Genomic DNA, 18,369 nt, shown 5'->3' with positions numbered 1-18,369 from the left:
ATTTAACATCTAGTTTGCAAATTGGATGGGAAATATAATTTTCTGTTACTCTAGGCTAATGGATACCAAACGAATAACTAGTCTAAAATGCATTCTCCTAATACACATTTTTATTTAATCATACTTTTGAAACATCCTGTGAGCAATCTGCAATCAGTTCTTGTATATAACTATCAATATATCTGCAGTTACTGAAAAATCTTGTGTTCAGTACACAAAATAGGAAACAAGGGCAAATGAAAACATTTATTGTTGTAGGTTTCTATTACAAGAAACTCAGAGAGACTAGTCTGTGCTGAAGGCAGTTGAAAAATTAAGTAAGTTACATTATGTTTGTGTGTAATTTACTGAGCTTCATGTACCATATATGAACTTCAGAATAATCAGATTCTGATAGAAAGGATCTGAAAACATACAGATGACTTAACACTTCAGAGATTTCATTCCAATGCACATATCTAAAATAGCTCAACAAAATCATTCTCTAAGATTACGTATTTCTTCTACTGAAAAACTTTTACATAAAGTTTTTCATACATAATAACTGGCTCATACAGAGTAAATTTTATTTATCTAAAGTTAGCTGAGATAAAACTAGCTGAAGAAGAAGAAGAAGAGTAAAATAAAAGAAAGTGTCTAATGATTTAATTATAAAAAATTGAATAATATATATTTTTTAACTATCATATACTCATTGTTTATATTCCTAATTTTTACAAAAATAAAGTACATACTGTCTGTAAAAAACAAAATAATTTCTTGAATTTTGTTGTTTGCAGCTGTATACTGTCTGATGTTTTGCTGCTTTGAGAAGAATGAAGACATTAACTAGAAAACATAGCCACAACCAACAGTGCATTACAAAGCTGGCATACAGTGAATCCTTTAAAGAGCAAAAGTTTTAATCCACTACACATAATGGCTTTATAGTTATATAGTCACCATGACTCAAACTCTTCCTTTACAGTATATTGATTTATTTGTTATTAGCTTAGTTTTCTGCCTTTTATTTTCTTCATCAAATGGGGGGACTTAATACATCTCAGCATAGGCATAACACACACTGAAATAATTTTCTTTTTTATTTCAGGGATTGGGCCCGAACTCTGAATCACTAGACAATGAAGGGATTATACATCGAAAAGGACTGCATGCAATCAAGAAGAAATTTTAATTAATCATAAATGGAACTGGTTTTGTGGAAATAATTTGACCTGACAGTTCAAGGTTTGATCAGCACATCACAGAGATTAAAAATACTTTTGACTTGAACAGACAGAGTCCCAGAGAGTCACTGCAGCCTGAAATACTTTAGGAAAGCTAGTGTGTACAGATCACACAATGTCAATGTTTCTCTTAGTGCTTCCATTCCATTAGGAACCAATGCAGGACTCTTTTAACTTCCGAGAAAGCTTCCAATATCATGCTGTCCTGGTCAACACTGAAACAACAGAGATTACAAGACATCAAACTACAATTTTTTATCCCATGTTCTGTGTGTATAAAACAAGGAGTCAGCTTCCCTTTGAAGTACTAATTGACTGTCTGTACCAATCAGTACCTAATCCCTTTCCTGAATGCATTTAGGTCTCCACAGTAACTGAGCTGGCCTTCTCTGGGGTCTAGGTTGGAAAGCACTTACAGTAAATGTGTAGTAGGCAAAAGGAGTTATTGATCTCAGTCTAAGAAAACCTTCCTTAAAGCAACTAGACCTCATAATTCATGATTAAATCTAACAGCAAGAAGATGGATACAAGATAAAAGAATTCAGGGAAAATACATTAAAAATTAGCAGTGAAAAAGAGGCATCTGATATCTTCTTTTATTTCATTTTTCCCCCCTCTCCTTTAACACAGATTATCCAGGAACAGTGGGCACCAGAGATTTACTGATTATTCTGGGTGCTTACAAATAAGTTTGGAGATACAAAGAATTTGCTTGATATCGTCAGGCACAGCTTCAATTACTACTTTGCTCATTACAAGAATTGTTAGCACAAGAAATTACAGATGCATTTTACCCATTGCTGGAAGCACAAGCCACACACAAGTGATCACTTAGAGCTGATAGCCTCAGAGTCTAACCAGGCAGCTGAAGTAATTTGCATTTATTTGATTACAATCTCTGCCCCTCCCATGAAATAGAGATGAGGAAGGAGCCCACTTGGAATTTCAGTTTGTAATATGTAAAAGAAGAATGAAAAGGACATAATAAAGGGAATTTGAGGGATGATCTCCAGCAAGTACTTTCTCTGTCAATTACAAGAGAAAAATGCCATAGATGACAGTAAAGCACCAAACCCACAGGACTTCAGATGTTTTATAACAGCCCTCCATGTAGGAAGCACTCTTATGAATAGCAAAAGTTTAGAAAAGTACCAAATGTTTTCTCTTCTTTGAGGGGGGCTATAGAAGCGTTTATATTTTAGAAGTGTGGTAAGTCTTTTGTACCACGAATGTTTTTTGGAAGAACAAATACTTCTTCAAAAGGAAAGAATAAACTGGTTAGTATTAATTCCCAGCAGGTAACATTTATGCTCAGTACTCACCTATTTACTTAAAATAGCAACACTATATTCTGTATGTTCTGTATTGTTAAATTATTAACTTTTCAGATCTGAGGATTTAAGACAGGAAGGTTCTATTTTCTTTCACTCAGGACACACAAAAAAGCCACATTTTCTTAAGAGGAAGCAGAACTGCTCCACTGTCTCTGGTAAACAAATAGCGTGGAACAAAATATAATATTTTAAATATATAATGGAATTGCCTGTAGAATTCCTACCTTTGTTAGACTTCAGTGTCCAGAAGTTGACATGCTTGATTTAAAAAGTTGTTTTCCTGGTAAGTATAGTCATAATTAGTGATTGAAAATTTTTCCAATTGCCCACAGTTTTGAATGCCTTTGTTTTGTGGGTGTCTGCCTTGCTATATAGGGGAAAGTTCAGTTATTAGGAAACAACATTTCCCAGAAAATCATTCAAGTAGATCCCTTTCAAAAATCTTTTCTAGCTTTTGTTATACAGCCACAAAATTTAACTAAATGTTAACTGAAATAAGAAATTTGCCTCTTATTAAATGTTTATTTTAAAGGGACATATCACAGTTTCCAAGGAAAGGGTTGTTTTTTTTTTTTGTCTTTTTATAAAGTTCTTAAAGGGGAATTTGATTTGCTGGTCTCTTGGGTGGTCACTTAAAACAGGGCTCTTCATATGCTAGAATTGCCACAAAGACAGACCACGTAGCTCTTTAACAAGGAGGTCAAGACAGAGGGGACTGTAGAAAAATAAACAAATCAAGCAAAGAAAACAAACTCACTTGTGCTATAGCTGCTTATACCTTAGCAGGTTTTTTCTCCTCTGCTGCTCACTGGGCAGCAACTCCCCAATACTAATCCATACGCGTCTTTCTTCCCCTTTCAGGAACTTGCTAAACTCTCTGTTTAGAAAAGATGAAGCTTAAAACCTATCGCCTGCTGTCATGTTCACCTTGCCCTGACCCTGACCTTGTGCTGTGGTTCCACTCACAGTTGTTAGTTTAGAAGGAGAATTTGGAACTTCTTTTGACAGAAGAGGGTTAATCTATAGAAAAAAACCCAAAAAACAACAAACAGCAGAAGAGAGAGCACCGGATGAGAAGTATGTCTACAGACCTACTGTCTTTAGCTCATTCACCCTAAGTGTCAGACTTTTGATATTGCTAGCTGACTTTTCTAATAGCTCTGGATTTGTAAATGAGATGATGCCTCTGATCTTGGAAAAGCATGAGAGTGGAAGACTGACCAAAGCTGTGCTCACACAATGATTCTGATTCCTTCCCTGTCCCATGCCTGTGTAAGAACAGCATTTGGTGAGTCCTCACCTTTTTCATCTGCCCTAATCCTTCAGGAACCCTAATTGATTGTACTTCTCTGGAGATTAGACAAAGAAAAGGGGAGAAACTTTCAACTCAGATTCTTACATATGAATTAAGTCTATATTGACAGTTCTATGATGAATTGAATACAGGACCATCTTCATATTTTCTATGGCAACCCAAACATTTTTTAATAAAGTCATAATCCTTGACATAAGATTTTTTTATCAAATGTATTTAACTAGAAATGTTGTAAAAGGGAGGGATAAATTCCGATAGCAACACTAGAAAGCACATTGCACTGCCCTAAATCACAAGACAGACTACCAAAATGACATTATGGATAAAAGAGTAGAGGGATATATAGAAAGGAACAGTTCACAGATTAGAATGCATGTATGGTTAGTCAGAAGAGTGCTGGGCTTTAGGCATTGAATCACATCTTGTAATATGAAGGAGGTGAGTGAATGTAAATAAGCTTGAGATAAAGTAACTAAAGTAAAATTAAAGAAAATCAAACCTTAGAGTATCCTTTGAGGAATTTATCTTACAATTGCTATGTTAAGTGAAAAATAATATTTTACATTGAGAACTGCACACTATTAATTGTTTTCTTGAATAGTGTCCTTAATGGTTTCACTAGGATTAAGGTATTGCTAACCAGTGTAAGCAGTAGCAGTCAGTTTCTGATAGTCACATATGGCTCATCTGTTTTGTAGCTTGGTATTTTACTTCTTCATAGCAAGCAAGTAATAAGCAATAGTTCACAAAGTTATTTTCATTTCTACTTTGACTGTTGTATGATTTTCTCCTTCATTCATACTCAAAAAAGTCAGTTAAAGTCAGTCACTACTCAAAGTGTACCTGAGTTTGGCTTCACTAAGCAGCACAATAGCCATAAATTCCTCGTCATTTGGTTTGAAAAAGTGCTTACCTTCCTTGTGCCAGAGGAAGAAGACCTATATTTATTATTAATAGTTTTCTGCATGTTACTAATCTTGGTAAGGAAGGAAAGATGACTTCTGGTGAAAGCATTAAGAATCATGTGAAGGTTTGACTAATCAATGCTTTATAAAATATCATTAGTAATTTACAGGCTTTAAAAATGCACCCATAATCCTTCCAGGAAATATTGCCAAATATTATCTGTGAGACCTGTTAAATATTTTATCAGCAAGAAATAATTTAAGTCATCAAATGGATTCCAGCTTTTGGCATCATCCTGGGTAACTGTGAGTCTGGCATACACAGACAGTGTTGGTCCTTGGATAAGGAGGTAAAGTATGAGTCAGTCCTGGAGACCACTCAGCCAAAAAGAAACTATGCATGTTGGGGTGTTCAGAAGATATTAGAGCATTAAATGATGGGTGACAAAGGGGGACATTATCTCTCTGATAGGCTTAAAGAAAGATCAAGGAGTTGGTGGAGGGGGCAGTTGGAGCCTCAGGTAGGCCCACACAGGAGAGACAGCAAGCATATTCCACAAGATCCTTGGCTTAGTTTTAGTTTCCTTCTCCAAATTTGCTGAACAACAGTGATGTGACTGATGCTTTTTAAGTATTAACCTCCTTCAGGGTGGTAGAGGTAGCTGTAAAGTAGTAGGCAGTAATTCAGCTGTCAGGGAAGGCAACCTCAGAAAGGCACTATTTGAAATCACATGGTGTGAGTGACCAGCCCAGGGTATTGCTGTGAGCCAGGATGAGCTGTGGACATGTGCCTTGGCTGCTGTCAGGGAGAACAGTGCAAAGGAGTTAAAAAGTGCACTTCTTATCTCACATGGTGCTGTACTCTTATGCATCCTATACAACCTTATTGTTTTTTTTTTCTTAGAAAGAAAGCTTTTGTTGAAGGAAACTTCCATCATTATATTGTATATAGACATTAACAGGTTTTGCATTCCTTGTGGTGTTATCATGCCCTTTCATCATATAACCAGCTAATTTACACCACCACAGCCTTCCTGTTACTGATAGAAGGAAGGATTTGATGCAACCCAAAACCCTAACTCACTCATTATCCAACAGAGGGTCACTCTGCTATAGTAGTGAACCCAATGAATATAAAAGCATTTTAATGGAAACCTTCCCTGCAGCTGGAGAACATCATTCTGTCTGAAGAATTTCTGGTAAACAGGCATTTTGCAAAACATAAACATTTGGGTTTTAAATGAATATTTATTCTGTTTCACTCTACATTTATTTGTAAAAAGGAAATGTCTATATAAATAGATGATTAAGATCTAGAGTGTATATTACCAAAGAAGGGTTGTAGCTTTTTCTTGATCCCTGTAGGAAGAAAACTTTCTGAACCTGTAATGGTCAAAGGAAACAAAATTTTGAAAGCAGCTTTCAGAACATTTAGAGTGGAAGAGTGCACTGTTGCACATTCAGATCTTTAAGTACTTCTTCTGACTTTTTATGCTGCATAGGACACATGCACAATCACAGAGCAATAACCAGAATTTGTAAAGCTGAAAAGCTCACGTGTGCTCAGAGACTGCTTGGGCACTAGCATCTAAAGTAGGGAAAAGGAGAAAAATCTTCCTTGCATGTTACTCTAAAGCCTTAGTTATTGCTTATAATCTCCTGGAATACAAAAACAGGAGCTAACCTCATTCAGCAAGATATTTAGCATCACTTAACTACATGAGCTGTCTCACAGATGTTTTTAATTTGTTTGCAGTGTTTCCCTCTTTAAATATTGGATGGTAAGTTGATGCTTTAACTAAGACAAAACTAAAGTTTTTACTCACTTCTGTCCTTTGTGCAGTGGAGGGAGTTGGCAGTGGTGAAGAGACCTGAGCTGATCATTAAACTGAAAATCTTGTTGTCAGAGTGTGCTAACCAGAAAACTGATCTGCACTTCCAAGTCTCTATTTTTGCCTTTCTCAAGTTAGCCTAACTTTAAAAATAAAACTTTCTTCTGTAAATCTTCTTTTAGCTAGTTTTTAAACAGCAGAATAGCGTTTGGTCATCGTAAATAGTTATATATTCTCTTAGATCAAAAATCTGTGCTTGTATAATCACACAGATGGCCAGAAGATGTCAGTGAGTCAAGGTCAGTATTTACATATTTCTGATAGACATGCTTGCATCAGGGCTGTGATGATTTTGAATTGCTCTGCATACTTTTTTGAAGGTGAAATTTTTTCTTTACTTACATGCAAGGTCATCACAGAATGTAATAGGAAAAGCTGAGATTCAGATTTCCACCCCTCTGACCCCATCCTATCCATTAGCAATTCCAGATATACACATAAACATGAACCAAATACAAATTTTCCCCAAAATATACACTCACATAGAACTTTCCAAGAGGACATGCAAGATATCAAGATAATGAGGTGACTATTGCTTTCAGAGAGAGTAGGTATTCTGACTTTGTGTTGATTTCTTCTTGTTGTTCCTGTTTGGGCTTAATTGCAGGAGCGTGGGTTATTTGCAATCATCTGTATTGCAGGTTAATCTAATAAGAAGATCCTGTGTAGCTCAGTATGACTCCTGTCTAATTCCCCTTACTGAAGTTTCCATTACCTCCTTGAAAGAGTTCGGGAATGGTATGCAATACCACATGTAGAGTTTCTCAAACGTTATTTTCAAATTCAAATGAAACAAACAGTTCCAATAAGATTAAAATACCTAGGAAGAATGGATTAAAAAAAAATTTCATAGGGGTCTGCAAACTGCTGAAGAAATAATTGAGAACATGACCATGTTTTAGTGCGCTGTATTTTGCAAAACCAGTGGGATTAGGGGTGGACTCAGAACAGCATTTTTCCCTTGATCCTTTTTTTGTATAATACATATTTAACATGTTTTACTTGAATGGTCTTTTTATGTTCATGGTTCAGAGGCTTTACAGGAATGTTAGCAGGAAGGTATCACTATTAGATTCTGTGGTTATTTTCTTTGTATTAATTAAATTGCAGTACTCTTAAATTGTAATAGAAGGAGTAATATCTGAACAATTTCTTTGTTCAGTGCTCCAGTCTTGATTCTTGCTCATTCTTAGTTGCTTTCTGGGAAGTCATTTAAAAACAAACTGAGCTCATAATGGCCCGTAGAAGGGTAAGTGACACTTAAAGTCAAAATCTTCTAAATGCAAAAATATGTTTCCCTGAATGCTTAGCTGTTTAAGTCCTTACCCATGTGGTTAACTTTGTGCACCTGTGTGTTTTTTGAATTACGTTAATCTTTGCTGAAATTGTAAAAGTTATTTCTTTCCTTGTGACCGTCCTGTTGAATACTGCTTTAGAAATTGATTATATATATATATATGTGTGTGTGTGTGTGTTAATACATACAAGTTTGCAACAACAGGTGGTATCACTAAATTCCCTATAAATATTTTTAAACTCAGAAATCAAGAGATCATGGGAGGGAAAAAAGGAAAATGTTGAGATAAATCTAGCAGGCACTACATCTATTTCATGGGCTATTTCCCAGCTTCAGCTCTACAAGGTCAAAGCAGAGGAAATAACGTTTTTCCTAAAAAGGGAAGTGAACACTTCCCTTCAATCCACCTTTCACATTACTATAACTTTTAATTCTAACACATTAGAGGCTGCATCTGTATTTTTAAGGAAAAAAATGAACTGGGAAATAATCTTAAGCATCTGTCTGGCCCCTGACCTTACTTAAAGTATTCTCTCCTTGTTTTATTTCAGACAAGTAAAACTCTTCCCCCTGTTCTCTTCTAGCAGAGAGTACCTTTTGGCTGTGTGTATGTGACACAGTTGGTATCAGTTGGCCTGAGGCTCAGGAGACAGCTCCTTTTACTGGATGGCAGAAATATAGGTATGGTATAGAGCATAGAGGTATAGGGGGTAGAAATAATAAGTACTGACTGTGGCTCTCAAGATCTTTAACGCACACAAAAGTAGAGAGTCCTCATTATTGCAACTTGCAATATAGATAGAAATAAGCAACTTGCAAAATAGATAGAAGTTAACCTGTTGATACAGGCTGAGGAACAGGACATAATATTCAGAAAGATAAGTGTTGACAAACCAGCTGTGTAGAATTGAAAATGTTAGTGTCCTTAAGAAAAAAACTAACAAAAAAGGTGTTTTAAAGAGGGATCAAGAAGATTTAGGTATTGTTAGACAGTATTCTAGCTATGCCTGAAGGAAAAACATAGAGAAGGATTAGTACAATAATAATTTTTCCTACAGCCATTGAAAAAGTGAAGAGCTTTGGAATTATATGGAGAATAAAACTGTACTTCCTCTTACTAAATCACAAAATAAGATTAAGAAAGGCATGTGGAGCAAAGACAAGAAAAGATCATGACTCTTGATATGAGAGAGAGTCAAGAAAGAGTGGAGCATTAATATATTTTATGGAGACAAAGAAATGTCTGTTCTGGTAGTGATGGTGAGAGCATGTCCTGAGAGCAGCATTTCTGAGGAGACACAAATGCTAGGCATTGAACTCCAACTGAGGAAAGGCTCATGGTGAATATGCTGATGAGATTATGTGCCTGTGGAGCAGACTAAATGATACTTCTTGCTGCTAATTGAGGAGAAAGATAATAGAGAAGGTTTGGTTAATAAATTTGTTTAAAAAATTAAGAGGTGGTTTTTTTTAATCAATGGAGAAAATTTTATTAGAAAATCAGATCATAATTTCAATCTAACAAAAGTGGAAAAAACAGGTAGATTAATGACTTGTTCCAGTAAAGTCAGCTTTATTTTGTGTCTGTGATTGAGTTTGCCCAAAGACAGTGATGAGTTCTATGACATCAGTCTGAAAAAAATTGAAGAACACGCTGAACATAACTGGAATAGAAGAATTAACAGATGAATGAGTCATAGAATGCACAAAATATCAGTAAAATATAATTAACTGTTTTCAAGGTGGTGGATTAATGAGATGACTAAGAAGTACCATTTTTGCTCTTCAGATAAAAAAATAATGAGAAATTTCTGATGAGAACTTCAAATAAAGTACAATTGACAAAAAGCTGTTTTGGAGAAGCTGTTGATTTTTTCTAAAGATGAAAACTAGAATTGAAGTATGTTGTCTATGGTTTGTAGCCTTTTGGTGTTTTCCCCTTGAGTTTGTACTGTTGGGTTTTGTGGAAATAACACTGCTCCAATATGTGCTGGTAACGCGTGACCAATTTATTTCCTATTGAAGATTCAATTGTTAATTAGATTCATGTTCAACTTTAAGCAGGTATAGAATCCTGCTGTCCTTATTAGTAATTTGAACAACTTTGAATTTTTTAGCAAAACATTTAAAAATGTTGATTCATCAAAAACTTTTTTGTGGTGATGAAATTTTCCTCAAGGCTGTGTTCAGCGCTCCAGACTGAAGATGGAACAGAGACAGCTACTATCGTGCCATGTTGTCATCCTAGACCAGGACCCGGAGCACACAAATGCACCTGAGCTGGTTCCTCCAACAGCTGTTTAAGAATACAGACAGTAAATGTGAGTCTTTTTAAGGCTGAGTTATCTCAGATCTAGAGCACTGGCTGCCCTTGGTTGGGTCTCCATGTTTTTCTTTGCAAAACATAATTTGCTTGAAGCCTGTCCCACTGAATAATTAATGCAACTTACTTTACCTGTGCATGCCTTTTTGATTGACATGTCATATGCATATTTGAACACCTTGTTACACATTCCCATCACATCAGTGATTTATTTTATAAGAAAGGGGGGATTAAATGCTATCAGTCTTTTAACATTTCATCAATCAGCCTCTTGATACTTAACTAAGGAACATTTTTCATATGGCTTCAGTTTGTAAGCAGTTTTCCAATCAGCTGAGGATTTGTCTGTCAATATCACATTGTCTAAACTACTTAGAACAGTTGATGTAGTATCAAATGCTTTCTTCAAGTTCAAATGCTGACTATACTGGCTGCATTGTGTTTAGCAGTTTCTATTTTTAATTCCTAAAAAAAGTCAATTGAATTTTGTCTGACTTATTTAAAATGTTTTATTACTTATCTTTAGTTATTTCAACTCTATTCTGCCTGATTCTTGTACTTGATTTTTCTGCTTAACTTTTTTAGTAGATCATTCAATTTCAAATAATTTTCAGAGAAAAATTTGAATATTTTACTTTGTTATTCATTGTCTCAAAGTTTATGAGACTTCCTTTACTTAACAACTTACTTTTTTTGGCTCAGGGAAAATGACACAACTGGATTTATTTGGTTTTATTCATATTAAGCTGTACTGTTGTCATGGTGCAACTTTGCTGACCTAAATACATTTTCTTAGGGAAAATATCTAAAACTTCAATCAGTACTTTTGATCGGCATTTACATTTCATGAGATGAGACAGGTATCTGAATACAGAATTTGAGAAGTGATGTCAGACATAAGCATTTATAGAAAATTTCACTACAACTAGTTTGCTTTTCCTGGATTCCCCATAGAACTCTTTTTTCCCATTGAACAGACACCAATTCAACTTTTATATATCTAAATAATCCAACACCTATCTTTAGAAAAGATAGAAATGGTTTTTTTTAAAAAATAATTCTTGAAGTTAAAAAGGTCCTATATTAAGAAGTGCAACTCCTTTCTTGATGATTTTTTATCTGGTCTGTTTTCATTCACTATACTGATGAGACGTTTCAGTACTCTGCATTTTTATATTGTTCCTTAATAAAATTTATACAGGTTTTACTCCGTTTCTTAAAAAAAAAAAAAAAAAAAAAAAAAGAGAAAAAAAACATCAAGCACAAATCATTTTACAGAAGCACACTCAGACCTTACTTTTGTTTTTGCAGCAGAAGCAATCTGTCTGAAATATAATTAATCACTTCCTTCACCTGCATGTCTCTGTGCATAGCTATGTGTGCTTGTTCTCTTCACACTCTCTCACTTAAGAAACAGATGTTACTTGCTCCAACAGGAAGGAAAAGGTGCTAGCAGGCTCACAGAGACCAGCTGGGTATGTAGAGCTTATTATATTCCTGCAACAGTTTATTCTTCACAAGACTGACTGATTGCTTTCCATTTCTCCATATACAAAACTTCCTGTGGCTGGAGGAAATACACCCTTGTCATAATATATCCAGTTTAAGGATCATATCCCCCAGCTCTGCCTCTTTGCTAGTCTCTAAGTGTTTTCCTCCTAAGGTACAATGCATTTAAAAAGATTAATTCAAGACACTTTGCAGTGTTTTGAAAGACACGATACACTTTTGTCTATTCTTCTGTAGGCCATTGGGATTCTTATTGTACTTGCAGTCTGAAAGTCTTTATCATTGATACCCATGCATAAGTGTAAGTCAGATCACCACTAAAAAGCAATCTTCTCTCAGGCAATTTCCCCAGATGGCCAGAAAACCTGTTAAAGCTAAACATTCAAGGTGCTCAGGGATGAGAAACAAGCCTGAATTTTCAAACCCTGTTGCATGCATATAGTAGAATTGGGAAAATAGTTTCATATTTTTTGAAGACTGAACTAAATTCACTTTACAAATATTTTAATTTTACCTGGGTGCAAGAAGAGAGATTTTCCCATGTCAAATTCAGGACCTAAATAAAAATGAACTTAGGTAAACCTTGTTTAAATTTTACAGTGCCATCCCTTTCCTTAACTTGCATGTCTTTGCTATACTGAGTCAGTCTTTTTTTTTCTGTCAACAATGAAAGGTTTGATACACTTCCTGAACAGTGCCAAGTCCTGTGTTGTCTATTCTGTGTTGCCAGTAACAGAGACAAAAGTAAATCTAGTCCAAAATTGCTGGCATACCCCCTGCAAACTAGTGTTTATGCAGAATCTAGGCAGAAAGCCTCATGTGTTAGCATCTAGCTGTGACCTGATGAAAGCACTGCTCATTGTAAAGGTAGATTGTGTTTCTAAGAACACTCAGGAGTGATAGGAGAACCTAAAACTAAGACATTAAAGATATATGCATGGACTTTCTTTTGTATTTTGAGGTAAATTGTTGGTATAGAATCTCTCATATCTTATGTCTTTAAAGGAATAAAGTAACCAAAAGAAAAATTGGAACATTTAGGATGAGAGGTTGTATCCTTGGTACTCAAACAGTGGTAAGAGTTCAGCTCAAAACCAGAAATTTAAAATATCAGTAATGCTATCTTATAGTATCAAAAGATGAGAAAAACTGCTCTGTTAAATTTCTTTCTAACTGTGTGTACAGATTTCTTCCTGTAATTTCCTTCTGGCAAATACTGAAGAGGTTGATGCAGTTAATCATATGCACAGATTTTGTTTCCAGGGACACCTTCCACTAGACCAGACTGTGCAAAGCAGTTTTGATTTATTGAAATTACAGGGACCATTAAAAAAAAATCAATTTTGTGCAGTACAAGGATTCACCTGTCATACAGTGCATAGATCTAAACCCTACTCAGTTGCTGTCAGGGGTGAGGGGTGCCCTAGTATGCCTTGTATAGACAGAATATCAAAGTAGACCTGAGGAATTATAACAAGAGGAAGTCAAATGTTCCTGGAAAAATAACAGTCGGAAAGAAAAATAAAAGCATTTAGAGGTTAAGTTATACTTTTTTGTAATCACTTCCACTCAGTGTAAGAACAGATGTGAAGCACATGGCTTACAGGATGAGGATTTTGCCAGGACAAAAAAAAAAAAACAAACAACAAAAAACCAACAAAAACCCACAAAATACAAAAAAACCCACACACACACACGCGCACACACACACACACACACACACACACACAAAAAAAAACAAAAAAACAAAAAAACAAAAAAAACATCTAGGGAAAGAAAACATAACTAACTGGCAAAATATGAATAAATGATTGTGATTTTTTTGGACTGGAGACTTGGTGTGTATTTCTTGCCAATGCCTAGTCTAGGTCTAGTTAGAGGAGGTCATAGTTTGAAAAAAATAATTATAGTATCGTGTTTGCATGGGACAATGAAATCTTCCAAAAATCAATTGAATAGTCACTTTCCTTTGTTTTCAAAATAAAAGAAATACACTTCAGTTTTTATAGTGTGTCATTTGCCCAGTGAATGCCTCAGAATAATCTGGACTCTGACCATCAGGAGCTTTGAAAATGACAATTTTTTGTAAAACAATCACCATATTAACTCCTGCATGACCCAAAACCTCTTTTAACATGTGAACGTTATCACCTCAGTTGCCATTCTTTAGAGATTCTCTAGCAGTTGGACTTCCAGGAACAGCACTGCACAGCACAAACATTTGTTCTGGAGTGAAACCATTGCCAAATCTGATTGCAAGCTAGGTGAAATTCTGCTCAGCACTCTGATGCTGTTCCTACAAATTTCATACTGCCTTCAAAAATATTATAAAAGGTACTTTGGCAGGTAACACCAAACCTGCTACATTATATTTGAGATTATTTTCTTGTTCATATGAAAACCACATGAAACTTAAGCAAATACATTTTATTGTAGGATGTTATATTTACCATTCTTAATTATTTATGCTAAAATGGAAAACAACAGAGCTGTTTAGTTGAGGATTCATACTTCTCCAGCATTAAAAATCTATGTATTTTCAGGGAAACAAATATTTCACACATTTCCACAATTAAGTTTAGGAATATCTGTACTCAGACACTGCATAATTGCAGTGTTTGTCTGAAAACATTTTTCCTTTCTTACTATCCAAACCATTTATTCCTCATAGACTTAGAGTCCTGGTTTCAAATCCTATCTTCCACAAATATTTTTTAGTGACTTGAATAAGAAAGTAAGCAGCAAAGAGACACGGGATGTACTTTTAAATTTATTTTATTACAGAAATATGCAGGAATAAGAGACCTGGTCAGTACTTATGCTGAAAGACAAAATCAGAATTTTTAGCAATCTTTGACATGAGAAAACTCAAAAGAAAAAGTGAATAATAAATAGCAAACATTAAAAAGTATATAAACATTTTAGTCAATACACAATTGTTTACAGACATTTCTAAAATTTTCTATTCTCAAGGCTAGAAAAGAGATTTAATCTGATTTCTTAAATATCAGAATCAAATTATGATACTAAATTGATAACTGAAAAAGGTATATTTCTTCATTTTATTATGTACTTTTATAGTTTAACTCCTTTTTGTAAGAGTTAAAGCAGTTATGATGCTAATGATAATTTCATATTAATAAAATGTTAAAGGCAATGTCCAGTTGCAAGCATGAAATATTTGATAGTGCTTCAGTATAGAAACCCAAAGCAAAGAATAATTATGTCTCCACTTGAAGAATCAAGAACTTCCTCTTAATTCTCATTTTGTCACTTACAGGAGTTTCCAATATCTCTCATTTAGAAGGTGTGCCTGACCTGCTGATACCAAAGATGCAAAGATTGCTAAATTTACTGTTACATCTTAAACCAGGAATTATCTCTGGTTTTTGTTCATGTTACTCTGCACATCCCAGATAGCCTTGGTGCAGCATACCAAACTTTTCCGCTCTGGGGGCTGGCCCTCTGTAGCTGGGCTATATAATAAAATTTCTGTACAACTTTCACACCACCTCATAAAAGCTGATAATGTCTTGCACAGAAAAACAAAATCTTTGCTATTCTGTTGAAATTATTATGGAGAAAAAAATGCAAGATGTGGTTTAAAGTAACTTCTGAGTTTGTGGCCTCATATGGTTGATTGACTTACAAGGTTCAAAGGTAGGAAATAAGAAATAATTTCCATTAGAGGAGAACACTCTACTTCTCTGTAGCATAGGGTCAAATGAGGCCTTGATTTTTATCCTGACAGCAATGAAACAAGTAATCTTTTTTTTTTTTTTGATAAAGAACATCACTGTGGAGGATGAATGGAATCTGGGATTTATTTCATTGTCCTTTGCCAATAATACATACGTTTACTATGGGAAGCACATTTCAATGCTGCAGAGATTAAAAACATTCTAACCAAAAGCAGCTGCCAACCAGTTGCAAATCACATCTTTCATAATTACACTAATTCATCTTGAAATCCTGGTGACTTCTTTCTGAAGTATTTGACTTTAAAATAAATGCCCATTTTATTCAACAAAACAGAAATGCATTATGTTGTTGCAAAACTGATGAGCACACAGAAACATTTGCTACATCTCCAGATTGTAACAGGACATTGTGTCGCCATGTTGAGGTCTCTTGACCACATCAAATCTGCCTTCTGTGGTGTGGCTCAACTTTCCTCAGCATGATGGGTTGAATGCAAAGTCTATTTTCTCTTCAAAGGGTTTAATGTCTTGGGGCTACGGTTTTAGGAAGAGGTCTATGACACAAAGAAACTGTCTATGAAAGAGATATGGAGTAAAAGGTGGTTGTCCTAAAGTTTAAGATGAATTCCCACAGGAACAAAGGGCTACTGTACTTTTCACTACAGTCTATGAACTGTCTTTTCCAATTTAAACACATATAATTCAGGGTATACTGCAAAATGAGATACTAAAAAAGAGAAATTTTAATACTTTGACAATGCAGGAAGCACAAGAACCCATAAAAAAATCATTAAATAACTGACTTTGAGATGACACATGGAATAGGAGCTGCAAAAAAAAAAACCAAAAAAACAACCCAAAAAAGCCAACCAAACAAACAAAAAAACCCAAACCAAAGCAAAACAAAAAAAACCACACAAAACCAAAATGAAACAAAAAACCAGGCTTATTTTAAAAATTTGTTTTGAGATTTCCAAACCATTTAAGACTGGCTTAACTCCACAGCCATGAGAGTTGATTGAATATCCTCTTAGCTTGTAACTTCACTGGTAACATCTAGAATATTTTTACAGAGCTCATTAACAGCAGATTTGCATTTCAAAGTCTGCAGTTTTGTAATTTTTAGTAGTTTTAAAAAGAAAAAATCAAACTATTTTGGTATTCTCAGCAGCAAATGGAATGAAAATGTGTGGTCAAATTTGCAGAGAATTCTGAGCTCGTTCTTCTTCTCTTCCAGTAATAAACAGTCAAAATTAGGTATGCTCTTTCAGAAATCTTATGAAATGAAAGAAAGAAAAAATAAAAATTAAGAATCATTACCCAATTCCATTTCTATTCTATAAAGTATATTTTAAAGGGAGATTTTGCTCTCAATAGTCATATTATTTTTTTCATTAGTTAGATAGATGAGGAAAACCATTGGAAATACACCTTCAAATATTTTCATCTCTTACCCTGAAAGCATATGCTGTGACTTATATGAAAATATAACACATCATGCAGAAATCCTGCCATTAACTTTTTCTTGTTTCTTTAATTAAACTTTCAGTCTCCTCAAAATGGTATAAAACAACCACATGTGAAATGGTAAAACTCCACTTTAAAAAAAACCAGGAGAATTCACTGATTTTTTTTTTTTTTTTTTTTTTTTTTCAGAAATGTCCTTGAATTTGGCATAGCGAACACTGAACTGGAGTCAGTGAGTCTGGCTGGATTCAAGCTCAGTTGTTTCTGGTCCGTGTTGTCCAAGGAATTTTATATCACCTGAATTGTTGGAAAGGCACATAATTCAAGTTCATCAGTGTTTTGGATAATGGATAGTTAGCTTTATTTTCCTTGAGATACATTATATTTTAGAAGGCATGACTCACTCATTCTTCATGGAATCATAGAATGGTTTGGATTGGAAATTATTTTGGTTGGAAGAGACCTTTAAAGACCATCTAGATCAATCCAACTGCTAAGGAAAGGGATACCTTTCACTAGATTAGGTTGCTTAAATCCCCCTTCAACCTCGTCTTGAGCACTCCCAATGATACACCCACAACTTATCTGGGCAAGTTGTTCCAAACTCTTATTTCTCTCATCATCAAGCATTTCTTCCTTATGTGCAATATAAACCTACCTTCTTTCAATGAGGAGCACCACTCCTTGTTCTGTCACTACTGACAGAAGTATCCCCATCTACAAAGATTAGTACATGGGTATGGTGGCCTATACATTTCTGTTTCTCTGGCATGAATAGAACTGTTATTCCCTTTCTCCTGCCAGATGACGCCTGGTTATTTCTTCTTTCCTACCTCCTTATCTAGTCTTCTGCTGAAATATGCAATTTTTCTATGTGTTTTCTGTGACTAGTTTTTCTGCTTCCTGTTTTCTGCTTTAATGCTTAATTTTGAACTTTTAGATATTTTTGGTTCTTTTCTTTTGAAAAGGGTACCAGTCACTGTATATATCTGACTTATTCTCCCTCATCCTTAACCCAGTCTTGATTAGGAGAGCATAAAATGGGACATAGTCCAAAAAAGTACATCTGGTATATTTTTTAACTTTGGCACATCAATCTAACCAGAAGTTGAAGAATGGAAGGATTGAAGCCATCTGGCAGAAGCAGTGTGGGGAGATGCTGCTGTTTCATTTTTTAATGGCTCCCTCTCAGCTTTGCAAACCACTTAATTTAAGTTACTCTTGCAGCTGTGGCTAGATCTTTGGCTTCTTATCTCCTTACAGCACGGTGAAGGAAGTACAAAATCATTAATTATGAAATCACACTGTTATTGATTTTTTTTTGTATTTACCACTTAATTTCATATCTGGCTACATCAAATTGTATGCAGGGAATGACACCATACTCTTGTATCTGACTA

General features: G+C 34.9%; 1 long non-coding RNA gene across 1 annotated transcript; it reads left to right on the top strand.

Moving 5' to 3' along the window:
- Positions 1-5,066: 5,066 nt before the first annotated feature.
- Positions 5,067-17,377, top strand: LOC135295396 (uncharacterized). Its single transcript, XR_010357469.1, has 4 exons — positions 5,067-5,130; positions 8,557-8,650; positions 10,149-10,290; positions 17,159-17,377. It is a non-coding gene; the product is annotated as an uncharacterized LOC135295396 (long non-coding RNA).
- Positions 17,378-18,369: the final 992 nt, after the last annotated feature.

The sequence above is a fragment of the Passer domesticus genome, chromosome 2, assembly GCF_036417665.1.
Source record: "Passer domesticus isolate bPasDom1 chromosome 2, bPasDom1.hap1, whole genome shotgun sequence".
Lineage (NCBI taxonomy): Eukaryota > Metazoa > Chordata > Aves > Passeriformes > Passeridae > Passer > Passer domesticus.
Note: the sequence above shows the minus strand (reverse complement) of the source record. Positions and strands in the feature narration are given on the sequence as shown.